We start from the raw sequence: 14,872 nt of genomic DNA on the forward strand, positions 1-14,872 counted from the left end.
TTATGGAGAAGTTTGTAAACTGAGTCCTAGAAACTAAAAACCAGACATTACACATGTAGCTATCCTTAGATCTAGAAATTAAGCAGAGCACAATAAATGATTCCTGTGCAAATTAAGATTGCGGGTGGGGGTGAAGAGTAGGAAGTCAGAAGACTTTTCAGCCAGAGTCCACTCCCAAAATATTTGTAGTTACTATTTCGAGGCAAGTGTAACAATATTAAATGTTGCAGTAAAAGTTAAGTTGAATCCAAAGCATTCAATAAATGTCAGGTTGAAGGGACTAGGAAAGAGTTTATAGGCCATTTGATGGGAAAGTTTATTGAACTGATGCATGAAAGGTGGATATAGTACTTTTATGAGAATGCTTTTGGAACAAGAAAGGGAGAGTGCTGTAACTTAGTGATAGAGCACATCCAATCCTTGGCATAATGGTAGACTATAACCAATCCGTGTCTGAAATCCTGGAGAGTTGCTGCCACTCAGTGTAGACAGTATTGAACTAGATGGACCAATGGTCTGACATGGTATAAGGCAGCTTCCTATGTACATATGCCTTTTATCACATGCTAGGAGATCTGTATCTGGCGACAGAAAGCCAGTTGTTACCAGGAAGCACCATTCAGATGCAACTCTGCATGTACTCCAGGAATATGTAGTCACTTTGGCTTTGTTCTGTGCAGCAGAGCTTGGAAAAGTTACTTTTTTAAACTACAATTCCCATCAGCCCCAGCCAGCATCACCACTGGATTGGGCTCATGGGAGTTGTAGTTCAAAAAAGTAACTTTTCCAAGCTCTGCTGTGCAGTGAGTGTGGCATCACTGCAAAGTAACAGAGGAAGCAACATTGGTTTCAGATGGCTTACTTCCCTAAGCATGGTACTGAGCAGTAGCATTGGGTACAACATGTGCTGATGCATAATTAATCAGAACCCTTGCCATATCTAATGCAATTATCCAGGCATTAATTTCCCCAAAAAGGTTAACGTTCAAGAAGCATCTTCCACTAGTAATTTGACTGAGTCTCATTTTGCATTTCCTGGGAAAGCACCACCCGTGGCTGTTAGTTCTAGTGGCCAGAGACCACTCATGACCACCCTGTAATTCTGAAGTGTGACATTTATATTGATATACCTGGCAACGAGCCAGTACGTGACTGAATTAGAATTTACTATCCCTTTTATCTAGCTTTATTTATTTATTACATTTATATACCGGCCCATAGCCGAAACTCTCTGGGCAGTTTACAGCCTTGTCCTTAAGGTAATCACTGTCTAATTAAGGCATACCTCCCAACAGGAAGCTTCTTTCCTATAACTGGGCATCCTGCAGATCCCCAAACTCTTCAGCTTTTTAGATAGCCCAGAAGGCTGCTTCACACACTTTGCCACTTTGCCACATTCAGATCCCAGCCTTCCACTGTGTAGCTATACATGCAGTTACCTCACATATTCACAACAGTATCATTCCAGTTCCTTATATTCACAGTTAGTCCTATTCCTTGGGTTTCAGATTTACCTTCACTGACTTAGCAGATATGACAACAGTCAAGCAAGCTAACTACATGGAGAGAAGGCTTAGCACCGGTTTAAACACTTCCAAGGAACCTAGTATATTGTTGGGTGTGATAGGCTAGCCAGCTCCCCATGATTCTTGTATGGTTGTTGATAAGCAATGTGATGGATAGCTCAAGAGTGACTGGATAGGAGTATTATATCATGTCACAATGGTTTGTATTCAATTAACCAGGAGCAGACCCACTGAAATTAATGAACCTATGGTAGTCATATCCATTAACTTAAATGTGGCTACTGTGTGTTGGACTAGCATTGAATACCACTCAATATATTTATACTTAGAGGGTGATATCTAGGCCCTCTCAGAGATCCAGAGGGGCCTGGACCAATTCCAGTTTTGAGGCCACATGAAAACAAAATAAGGCTGATCTGTGTGGACATGTTCATCATAGTTTGTATAAATATTTATGAACATTTAAAACTCTTTAATATGACAATATCTATAATAATAATAATAATAATAATAATAAATTTTATTTCTAAGTCGCCTATCTGGCCGTATGAACGGCCACTCTAGGCGATGTACAAAAGAATAAAATAACATATAAATACAAATGAACAACTCCTCTACATAATCAAAACCCACCCACATCTTTCCAGAATAAAATGAGATTACCCAAAAGTCCCATAGGCCCGCCGAAACAGCCAGGTTTTCAATTCTCAGCGGAAACCTGCCAGGGAGGAGGCATGGCGGATGTCATAGGGCAGAGAATTCCAGAGGGTGGGGGCCACAATCGAAAATGCCCTCTCTCTGGTCCACACCAGCCTAGCTGTTTTAACTGGTGGGACCGAGAGAAGGTCTTGTGAGGCTGATCTCGTCAGGCGGCATATTTGATGATGCTGGAGGCGCTCCTTTAGATAAACTTTAGATAAATATCTAGTACTTGGAATGAAGTAGTTCAGGTGAACATAGTGCTTGGAATGAACTAGTTCAGTTCAAAATCTCTGAACTATACCTAAAAGTAGTTCTAATAATTGCCTGATGAACTAAAGGTGAATTAAGTTCATTTTGGAGTAGAACTTTGAATTATTCTAGTTCATCTCCACATTCATGCACACACTCCACCAGCAGGAAGATTGGACTCTTAGCTTTCATTTTTTTTAACAAAAGTAAGACAATTGGACATGCATAGAGAAAGTTACAAAGCAAAACACAAAGGCAATGTTCTAGGGCTTATTAGGCAGATACAGAGGCACTGCTGTTGCTAAGGACCAGAGCTTGGAAGTAATTCATGACAAGTAACGAATTACTTGTAATTCATTACTTTTTTGAGAAACGAGTGGGTAATTCCTTTACATTTTGATTGTAATAGAACTAGGAATAATTTTATTACTTTTGTGGAGTAATTGTAATGTTTGCAGAATTACTTTTGGGCATTACTGGGGGGGGGAAGCAGGGGAAGTCTTCTGCTCCTGTAATTTGTGAATGAAAATCATGTGCCTCAAACTGGGCTTCTGTGCAGCATCGCTCTTCCCTCATGCTCTGTGGGTGGGTAGGAGGTGATGAGGGAGGAGGTGGAGAGTGAGATAGGGTGGAGTGGAGAAAACAATTGTTTTAAAAAATGGATGGTGGTGGTGAAGAATGGAGTGGAGGGAAAAAGGAGCTGGAGGGCAAGAACATGGATAAAGGAGGAGAAGGAGGCAGCAGCAGAATGGAGATAAAGAACTGTAGAGGTGAAAGATGACAATGTGTGTGTGTATGTGTGTGTGTGTGTGTGAATACTGTGTTTGCACTTGGCACACAAAGTGGCCTCCATCACTCTCTTTGGCTACTGTGCTGCATTTGCAGTATTTTAACTTTTTTGCATCTCAGGGGAAAATGTTTGCTTGGGTGAATGTCCCTTAGTTGGTGGCAGGGCAGGGTCCGGGAGGTGGTTGAGTGAGAGAGATTATGCTTGCTGGCTGGGGGGGGGTTGCACTTGGTTTGACATGCAAAGATCTGAGTAGTGGCCTCTGCCTCCCTCCCCACCTCCCTTACCAGCAGAGAGACCACCATTGCTATCTTATGGATAAAAAAATATTCTACTACCTCTGTATGTGTGTGTTTATTGTTAATGTTGTTTTAGCCTACTTAGATGTGCAGCAGCCAAGGCCAGCACCTTGTAGGCATTTTTTTAAATAAAAGTAACTGAAATGTAATTGTAGTGATTACTTTTGAGAAAAAGTAATGTAATCAGTTACTTTCAGAGCAATTGCAATTGTAATGGTAATTACTACTTTTTTGGGCCATGTAATTGTAACTGTAATTTATTACTTTTTAAAAGTAATCTTCCAAGCTCTGCTAAGGACACATAGTCACTTAATCATTGTTGCTAACAAGCAGAAGGAAGGAATTTGGAACATTTCCTATGTCTTTCCTGCTGAAGAATTTCACTCTCTTCTGATATGAGCAGCTTGCAGTGAAAAGTATAGGTATGGGAACAAAGCGAATGATGCCTTATGACTTCAACAGTTGTGTGACTGGCACAAATTAAACAGGACAAGCCTTTTCTAGTATGACAGTACAATTATGGGTAAAGCTTCACCTGTTGACATTCTGTCTGTCAGACATCTTATTACTTATGTGATTTACTTTTGGATTTTATACATCAGGACAGCAGCTTGTAACATTCTGGATGCTCATTTTTTCTTTGCCAAGGATGATATTTTTAATTTTAAAAAAGTTCATTTGAATGGATTGGAACTGAACTTGTTCATTTTGTAAAAGGACAAACTTAAACTAGAACTAGTTCCTTTTTGGACAGGATGAACTTGAACTATGTTCTTTTTTAAAAGTGAATTTTCCAAGCACTGACAAAATCTGTATCAGTTAAAAAAAGTCTTTTGCCAAATTGCATCTCTTATTTGCTTAAATTTGCAGCTATAAATTAAATGTATGTGTCACATTTTGATACAATGCATTTAAAAACAAGTTGCAAAACTTATCAAATGCCAGAAAATTAACAAGTGTCCAAATTTAAGGCTCTCTTTGACCTTGAGGCCAAGGCCAAATAACCATCCATGCCCCAGTAATATCCAATATTACTCATAGAGTAAGTCCACTGAAATCAAAGGAATTAAGCAACTTTAGCTGCATATTACCCATAGTGTTTGCAGCCATTTTAGAACACTTACATGTAATAAACTTAAAAGTTAAATTGCAAAAGCAGGAAGCTGGTTTGATTCTGAGAGCAGCCTTGAAATGGTATTCCACCTTGAACATTCCACTTGGCATCAGAGCTCTCTGCTCCTCATTTCCTGGTTTATGTTTTACATCTCCATACTCATATTTCTTTAGGGATGAAACTGCATATATATTTAAATAAAGTGTGTTTTATGAAGAGATACAAATCAAACCACCCGTATTTGCTTGAATGAAGTTTCAGCTGCCTTGCTGGGTTTTTATTTTTCCTTGCAGCTTTCAAAAGTGTTCTTTGTTTGAAGCCATTTTAATTGGAGAATTATATAATTCAAGATGGTGGTTTCATTGTGTAGAGTCTAATTATGCTGGTAAAAAGCCCATGAAAACATAGTCAGATACTAAAAGATCTATTCTTTTTTTCCCTGAGATGCAAGGATGTGGGGAATAGCAATAAATCATGATATGTTAACTAGACTATTTTATTGTCAACATCCCCATTAGACGCTCATGTCACCGATAGGATTGGCAAATTAGGGACTGTGTAAACTGGAAAAAAGGATGCAATCTAAAGCCAATTTGGCATTAGTAGTACATAACACATCATGCTGCATCAATTATTACGCTTTTAGCTCTGATTCTTTTTAAAAAAGGCATTCAGTCAGAGTTGTCAGTGCTTAGCAAGTCCTGCTTGATATGCATTATTTTACAAATAATAATGCTGAAACACAAAATGAACATGATGGACGATCAAAGAATGCATTAATTTTCTTTATGTTCATCTGGTACAAAGTCTTCCAGCTTGGTAATCGGTAAATATAGCAGGCTAAAAAAATTGCCTACTTTTTGGCCTGCATGTCTGTGAGTCCCTTCTTTACAGTATTTTAACTAGGTTCCCTACAGACGCTGAATAAGGATAGTTAATGCTAAGATGCATTGGCAAGTTGCAAGCACTGAGGGCTGACCAGCCTCCGCAATGTACTCAAATGGCAATCTCAAATTGGCAGAGCCTGCAATCATATACTTACTACTTCCTTGAACTCAGTAGGACTTACTTCTGAGTAGGCATGTATAGGATTGCACTGCATGCCAGAAGTCAAAGAGCCTGTGTACACCTAACTCACATAAGAGTTATTTTGAAAGGGAGTCACTAAAGGGGAAAATGTAATTATGGGTAACTTTAATTTGTAAAGTTTGATTAGTCAACTTTGCATGCAAAGTAAACAAAACTTCTACGTACCACAAATGACTCTGCCTTACAATATTGCATATGGAATATGAAATCATGGATTCAACTAGAAGGAAAGAGACTATAGACCAGGGATGGGGAACCTGTGGCCCTCCAGATGTTGCTGTACTATAGCTCCTATCATGCCTGACCAATGGCCATGCTGCTTGGGGCTGATGGGAGTTGGAGATCCACGGGGTTCCCATCACTGCCGTAGACTGACAATACATCCTATGCCAGTTCACTCAGAACTAAGTCCCATTGATTTCATTGTGACTTACTACCACACAGTTACATTTGATTTCAGCAGAGTAACATTCTCAAAAATTAGAGGACTTCTACTTCTTAAAAGGAAGTGGAGAGTCTGGAGGATTACATCTAAAATGCTTAGAGATTATTTAAAACCACAATAATATAATCAGATGGAATCTATACCACAGATTAGGAAAGGTACCAACAAATGCAAGAGGATGTCAGCATGATTAATGAGCACAATCTATAAAAGGCAAGAAGACTTCTTTCAGAAAATGGAAGTCTTGCGTAAATGTGGAGAACATAAAGGAACACATCAAACTCTTGCAAAACAAATGCAAAATAATTAGTTCTATCTTCTAATTTTGGGGGGCTGTTTCAGCCAAGGATTTATATTGGCTGTGTTTCTGAAGAACTTGTCAGAGATTGATCTCTTAGATGGTGATCTGCAAAGATAATCTTTGCTGATAGCAAGAAAAGAAGACTGAGTGCTGAGATTTTGGTCTTGCAAGTAAAGCTGTTTCTTGTACTATCATTCCTGAATATGTGAAGGAGAAAATGTAATCTAAAAACTACTGTGAATATTGTTTATAAAAAACTGTGTCTGTCTGTCTGTCTGTCTGTCTGTCTGTCTGTCTGTCTGTCTGTCTGTCTGTCTGTCTGTCTCTATCTATCTATCTATCTATCTATCTATCTATCTATCTATCTATCTATCTATCTATCTATCTATCTATCTATCTATCTATCTATCTATCTATCTATCTATCTATCTATCTATCTATCTATCTATCTATCTATCTATCTATCTATCACATTTATATACCGCCCCATAGCTGAAGCTCTCTGGACAGTTTACAACAATTAAAAACATTAAAAGCAAATACACAAATTTAAAAACACTTAAAAAAAACAATTTAAAAACACATGCTAAAATGCCTGGGAGAAGAGGAAAGTCTTGACCTGGCACCGAAAAGATAACAGTGTCAGTGCCAGGTGCACCTTGTCAGGGAGATCATTCCATAATTTGGGGGCCACCACTGAGAAGGCCCTCTCCCTTCTTGCCACACTCCCAGCTTTCTGTGGAGGAGGCAACCGGAGGAGGGATGCTGAGCGTAGTGTATGGGTAGGTTCATGTCAGGAGAAGCATTCCATCAGGTATTGTGGTCCCAAGCCATGTAAGGCTTTATAGGTTAAAACCAGCACCTTGAATTGAGCTCGGAAACATAAAGGCAGCCAATACAACCCGGTCAGAATCGGTTTTATATGTTCGGACCGTCTGGTCCCTGTTACCAATCTGGCCGCTGCATTTTGCACAAGCTGCAGTTTCCAAACTGTCTTCAAAGGCAGCCCCACATAGAGTGCATTGCAGTAATCTAATTTGGAGGTTACTAGAGCATGGACAACTGAAGCCAGGTTATCCCTGTCAGATAGGGGCATAGTTGGGCCACCAACTGAAGTTGGTAGAAGGCACTCAGTGCCACTCTATCTATTACCTGTCCTCTTTGATCAGATATTTTTTCTTGTATTATTTTTTTTTAGACCCCCAAGCTATGAACCTGCTCCTTCAGGGGGAGTGCAACCCCATCCAGGACAGGTTGGACATCCACCATCCGGTCAGAAGAACCATCCACTAACAGCATCTCAGTCTTGTCTGGATTGAGCCTCAGTTTATTAGCCCTCATCCAGTCCATTGTCACAGCCAGGCACCGGTTCAGCACATTGACAGCCTCACCTGAAGAAGATGAAAAGGAGAAATAGAGCTGCGTGTCATCAGCATACTCATGGCAACGCACTCCAAAGCTCTGGATGACTGCACCCAACTGTTTCATGTAGATGTTGAACAGCATAGGAGACAGAACTGACCCCTGTGGAACCCCATACTGGAGAGTCCAGGGTGCTGAGCAATGTTCCCCAAGCACCACCTTCTGGAGCTGACCCACCAAGTAGGAGTGGAACTACCGCCATGCAATTCCTACAACTCCCAACTCAGCCAGTCTTCCGAAAAGAATACCTACTTCCCTTCCTGCACCTTACCGCCATCAAAGGGGGGGCAAATCTCTATTTAGCCCCCCTTTACCCCACTGCCGAGAAGCACCTCTTGCAGACACCTCTGCAGGTCTCCCAAAAAGATGTCATTCCCTGCATCCGTCAGGTGAATGCCATCGTTCCTATAAAGCTCAAACCTAGAATGCTGTATGTGGGGATGAGGAATAGCCAGCCCCCCATGTGAAGAACAGCCAACCGAATCTGCCGGTTGACCTTCCTTCATGCCCAGTCTATCCCCTTCAGGTCCAGCACACCACGCCAATCCCTGGGTGGGAGAATGTCTGACCAAATCAGACGCACGAAAGGCCAACATTGCCTTATAAACTGCATGTCCTCACATGCCTGAACAGTAAGGGCCCTGCCCTTAAGTAAACCAAGGTCATTCCCACCCACATGCGGAACCATCTGCACCAAACCGTGCTGGAACAACATGGGTAGGAGCCCATCCCAACACATACTCTGTCGACCCAGCCACTGGACCGTGGCCTACCATCTGAGGCCCAGCTGTGAACCAACATGAGTTTGTGGCCCCAAGGCCAGCCCATAAGATCATGCCATGGCTGCAAAGTAGGCTGCACATCCGTTCCGTCCCCATCCAGCAACCTGCAAAGAACAGGAACAATTGTGAACAGTTGGGTCCTGGACCTCTAGACTTGCTCCAATGGTGAATGTTTCCTATATGCCCCATAATTCCACCTTCTGATGGCCTGCACCCATGTTTACAAACAAAAAACAAAACTCCAAGACTGTGTCAGGTAAATAACTCCACTGCCGTGTAGGCAACTCAAATTCTGGGGGAGCATGTCCCAACCCCTTATGGGGTCTTCTCTCAGGCCTTGCGGTGCTAAACCAAAGCTTTGTGAGGGGAGATCTCTCCTCATGAATAACAGACAACCAGGCCTGGAGCCTCAGGTATCCAAGAAACACTGTAACACCCTCAAAGGGCAGGTGTCCAATCTTGGGGCAGGATAAAATGATGGTGTGACCCTTGCACCATTGGTCTGCCTGAAAACTAACCTCGGACCACAGGAAGGCTCATAGGGAAGAGTCTGACCTGGACCCAGCAACCCCCTCCCCCATCCAGAAGGCTCCAAAATTAGTGTAGGGGCCGCTGCATGCAACTGCTGAGCTTCGAAGGATGATGACCACAGGGTACCCTCTGACTAACAATCCCAGTAGCAGGTCAGGTGAAAAAGGGGATGAGGATCCGGGGGATGTGGGTGTTTCTCAGCCCAGCTGGCAAGCACATGGCATACTCTAAAGTTGTCCGAATGACCCTGAAAGCCCCCTGCCTTGGCCTTAAAGGACAGCCCTGCCAGCTTACCTTGTAGTGCACTGACAGGTAGGCTTTTCTACCATCCACAAGGAATTCCAGCACGCAATAGGCCACACCTTTGCATAGTCCCCGCTGGCCCTGAACTCCTGGGAATCCCTTCCTGCATTCTGATAGCTGGTGAGCATGCTGGGGCAATGGATAGACTTATGGCCCTCTCCAACTCCGACTCCCAATCTCCCAATGTGCGGTTTGCACAGCACTGCCGAAACCTCTCTAACTGATTCCGTGACAGCGCATCAATGACACTATTGTCAATACCCTGCACATACCATGCCCCAAAAGAGAACATTAAAACATAGGCACTGGAGAACAAAGGAACAGACAAAGGCCATAACCCTAGTGTTCCTAGATATAAGGGAGTTACGAACCTGCCCATTGCCATGTTATCACCAAAAATGGACAGGAGAGTTTCACAGCCTCTCTGCCCGTAAGTCAACCTCCAACACACTGAGAAAGAGTTAATGAAAAGCGAAACCCCTAGTTAATTCCTCCTGAATCCAGGCCTGCAGTCAGCAACCATTGCACCTTGAAATCCCAAAGACAACCCACAAAACCAAATGCCCCAACGCATCCGAATGGACTTGCAATTCTACCTTCCAGAATCGGTCCTCCCTCCAAAATGAAACACCACACAGGAAAGAGGGCCACACAGCCAGGTCGGCGCATAAGGCAGCCATAACCCTGAACCTGTGGTAAGGCTGTGAAAACCCTGTCATAGCATCATAAACCTGCCTTAAAACACCCCCAACACCTGAAGGGCAGAAAGGAAAACTTTCCTGCCCCCTGAAAACTCCAGGATCTTGATCTGCAACAGTTCAGGCTTTTTCCCGGGCAGCCTGCAGCCCTGGGCCCCGGAGGCAATCTTGATACCCAGGAAGGTAAACACTAGGGCAGGATCCTCCATTTTCTCAGGTGCCAAGAGAACCCCCAGTTACATAGCCAGGCTATAAATGGTAATATCAGGTGCTAACATGCACCCAAAAATCTGCCCTACCTATGAACAGCAAATCATACAGATAGTGACCTACTGCTTCTGAGCCCACTTGTCTCCTGACTGCCCCTTCCAAGAAGGAGCTGAAGAGCTCCATGTGAGAAATAGAGCAGCCCATAGGTAATGCTCTGCCACATAGAATTGACCTAAAAGGCAAAACCCAGCAGCTCAAAATCTGTCATGTTTACCAGCAGGAGACGAAAGGCAGATTAGATGTCACACTTGCCCATAAGGCACCTCTGCCGCAGGCGCGCACCATGTCAAATAAAGTGTACCGCACTGTTCATAGACTATCTGGTATGAAGCCATTACTGACTGACTCCATGGGCATGACAGGTGGTGAATTAGGTGGAATTCGCCAGCTGCCACTTTGGGCACTATACCAAGGGGGGCATCCTGAGAGCAGGGGTAGGGGATGATGGGAAAGGGTCAAGAACCCTGCCCAACTGTATGTCTTTATCCATTTTTCCCTGGACCATTGCTTCCATGCCTAAGGCAGATTTAAGACTGCAGGTTCTAAAGGCAAGCTGGGGTCCAGAGCATAGAATCTGGAAACCAAAAAGAACACCCCATAACAAAAATGAGCCTCCCCATAAACTGGGCAGCCTGCAAGCAAGGTCCATAGTACCTCGAGCTTAACTGGGGAGGGACACTTTTCCCTGAGCAGTTTCTGCTGGGGGCTGCTTCTTACCCTGGCCTCATATCTCACTGTTTCACACATCCTTCTGTAAAGAATGAAAGAAAATAATTTCTGAGTACACTCTACCAGCTACTGTTTCATTGCAGCTAACCCAGTTCCCCTAAAGCACAGATACTGAGGATATGTTGCTGTCACCAATATTTGGCCCCACTGCAGCAGCTTTCTCCTTGTGGGTTTCCAAACACCTACCAGAATAGATGATATCATAATTCCTAGTACAACAGATGCTGAGGATGTGTTGCTGTCACCAATATGTGGCCCCACTGTAGCAGATCACTCATTGTGGGTTTTCCATCACATATCAGAATAGATGTGCCAATGCAAAAGTTGCATGCTATCTGTGATTTCAGGTAAATGATATCAGAAGTCCTAATAAAGAAGGTTTTTGTTGCTGTTGTTGTTGTAAAGATCATCAGGAAGGGGGAAGATTCTGTTTGGACCTTAACAGGCAGCCTCTGTGTCAATTAGAGTCTAAGATCCTGTTAAGGCAGCCTCTGTTTCAATAAGAGTCAAAGATCCTGTCAAATAAGGGTAAGAGCCTATTAAGTAATTCTGGCTTTCCTATTTATTCCTATCCTCCAATTAAGTTACATTATCATCTGTTAGACCTTCTATTCCCTGCAGAAGTTTGCATGTTGTTCTTTAAATATAAAAATGCCATATACTTTGTTTTTGATGTGAGACAAAATTCAAATAAATGCATCTTCGGTCTCAGAGTTAACAAGTAACGTGAAATTGAGACTTCAAATGAAAAAGAATCACTGTCACTTAAGCTATGGTGATTTAGACATTATCTCTGCACACCATTATTATCCAAATATAAAAGGCCCAAAGGGCTCACCAGGCCCCCCCAAAAACGCCACAGTGTAATATAATAGTAATAAAGTATCTCAAACCTAACATATGCCTGGGTCCAGCAAGAGGCCATAAGCCTAACCAAGGAGCTCTGTGCCCCACAATAAGGCCACATTATAGTATAATAATAATAATAATAGAATGAATTTCCTCAACCTAATATATACCTTGGCCTAGCAAGAAATCATAAGCCTAACCAAAGAGCTCTGCACTCCACAATGCAGCCACCATTTAATAAAAATAATAGAATAAAGTTCCTCAAACCTAACATAGGCCTGGGCGTAGCAAGAGGCTGTAACCCTAACCAAAGAGCCCTGCACAATGCCAAATAAAGTCTGCCAGGGCCTAACCCACAGACCTACCTCATCCTACCCATGATGAAGTCACACCCAGCCTCTGTGACCAAAGTGGAAAATAGGGCCTGCATTGAAAAGCTCGAAAAGTCTATGCAGCCTCCTCTCTAATCTGTCCTGGGCATGAGGGAGGGGCTTCTTAAAAGGCCCCAAACCTATCCCAGGTGTATGGGGGGAGGGAATTGAAAGGCCTGAAAGGCATGTGCTACCTCCTCTCCTACCATCTGCCCTGGGCATAGGGAGGGGGGGTGGCTTAAAAGGCCCAAAGGCCTATACAGCAAATGCTACACCCAGACCAATGGCCGCCTCCATGCCCCAAACATTGACTGCACCCTTCAGATTCCACCAGTTAAGGGAGGCCTAATCCCAGCCTGCCCCAAGGCCTTGGATGGTCCAAAGGCCCAGGACAAGCCACTGCTAAAGGCGTGAATTCCCGTGGTGCCCAACAAAATGGTGCTGTCCACATGCAGTGCACAAAATGGCCACTGCTTCTGTGAATGCCCCTCTGTCTTCCTCTGTCCAGCCATAGCACACCAAGAGGAGGATAGAAGGGGCGGTATGGGCTTAAGTAGGCCACTGGTGCTCCGCCCCTCCATGCAGTGCATCACACATGCACATTGTAACTAAACTACAATCCAATACTGTACACACTTACCTGGGAGTAAGTCCCTTTGAACCCAATGGAGTTTACTTCTGAGTAGACATGTATTGGATTGTAGCCTTATTCACAAGAAGTGGGGATGATTATATTGGATTGCAGCAGTGAAAACAACCCTTAATCCTCTGCTGAAGCTTTCCTCAGAGTAGCTGCTTTTCATGTTTATTATACAGCCATGAGAGTGGCTGTATACTATAGACAGTATGGATTTTTCACATTCCATAATTTTAAATTAAAAATACCCCACATGCCATTCTGATGCTTCCCATAAGCTCATTTCAAAATAAAACCTTACAAAACTTATAGTCCTGAACTCAGAAACACTTGCTTAACAACCCTCTCAATTTTCATGGCAATACACAAAACAGTCAGAGAGAATAGAGAGTTCAAACTCTAAAAAGGGAGAGAAAAACACCCAGAGCCCTTTTGGACTTTTTCCCGTCAGAGTTCTCATAATCTGTTGAAATTCATTAAAAATCAGCCATGTTCACAGAGTACCTGTAATCCTATTACTGACCATGCCCCATACTCTGACCTTCATCTTCTGCAGTTTAAAAGTAAATAAATGCCTGGCTGATTTTTAATTAATTTAATAAATTTGCATTGAACTGAATGATAATGTCGGGCATGCTCAGTAAGAAACAACTGTCAGTGTTCTAAAAGCCAGACTCACAGCTGCTTGGCTTGCTTAATCAGAGGGCCACATCCATACCAGACTTTGATTTCACACGAGACAGTAATGGTTTTCCTCAGAGAATCCTGGGAAGTGTAGTTTGTGAAGGGTGCTAAGAGGATACTCCTGTTCCACTGACAGAGCTCCAGTGGCAAGACTGGTTTAACAGTCACAGTTCCTCTGTGAGAGGAACAGGGCATCTCCTAGCAACTCTGAACACCCTTCACTAACTACACTTCCCAGGATTCTTTGAGAGAAGCCATGACTATCCAAAGTGAAATAAAGGCCTAGTGTTGATGTGGCCAGGGAGCGCTTTGGTTTAAATTTGGATGGGATGCTACAAGTGCCTGCTGTAGAATAAAATGGTGGGGGAAACCCTGAAAAGCAATGACACTGTTCACAGTGATTTCCTTTTGGAAAGGAAAGGGGCTTTCCCTCTGCCCAGTGCCCACCTACCCAATCTCCTCCCCTCCCCTCCCCCTCCTCCTACTCTACCTGCCCCTCCCCCAGGTCAGTGTTGGACTATGACCTGGGAGGCTAGGGTTCAAATTCCCACACAGCCATGAAACTCACTGGGTGTCCTTGGGCCAGTCACTGCCCAGAGGAAGGCAATGGTAAAACCACCTCTGAATACCATTTGCCATGAAAACCCTATTCATAGAGTCGCCATAAGTCGGGATCGACTTGAAGGCAGTCCATTTCCATTTTCAAACATGATTGCACAGAAATAAATCCCACTGAACTCAAAAAGTATACAAATGATCAAACCCACCTTCCCTTCTCGTCCCTCCTATTCCCTCCCTGTTGCCCCTTCCCTCCCCCTTCCTTTGCCCCTCCTTCCCCATCCCCATCCCTTTCCAATCCCCTCCTCCCCTTTCCCCCTCCTCCCCTCCCCTTTCTCCTTCCCATGGTCAGTTTTACCTATCTTAAGCATGATTTCACGGGAGTAAATACCATTGTATTCTATAAGCATGCAAATGATCAAGCCTGCCCTCCCCTCCCCCTTCCCTCCCCCTCCCCTTCCCCCTCAGGTCCATTCCTTCGCCTTCCCCCTCCCCTTCCCCCTCCTCCTCCCCCATGGTCAGTTTT

The sequence above is a fragment of the Rhineura floridana genome, chromosome 9, assembly GCF_030035675.1.
Source record: "Rhineura floridana isolate rRhiFlo1 chromosome 9, rRhiFlo1.hap2, whole genome shotgun sequence".
In the NCBI taxonomy this organism is placed as follows: Eukaryota; Metazoa; Chordata; class Lepidosauria; order Squamata; family Rhineuridae; genus Rhineura; species Rhineura floridana.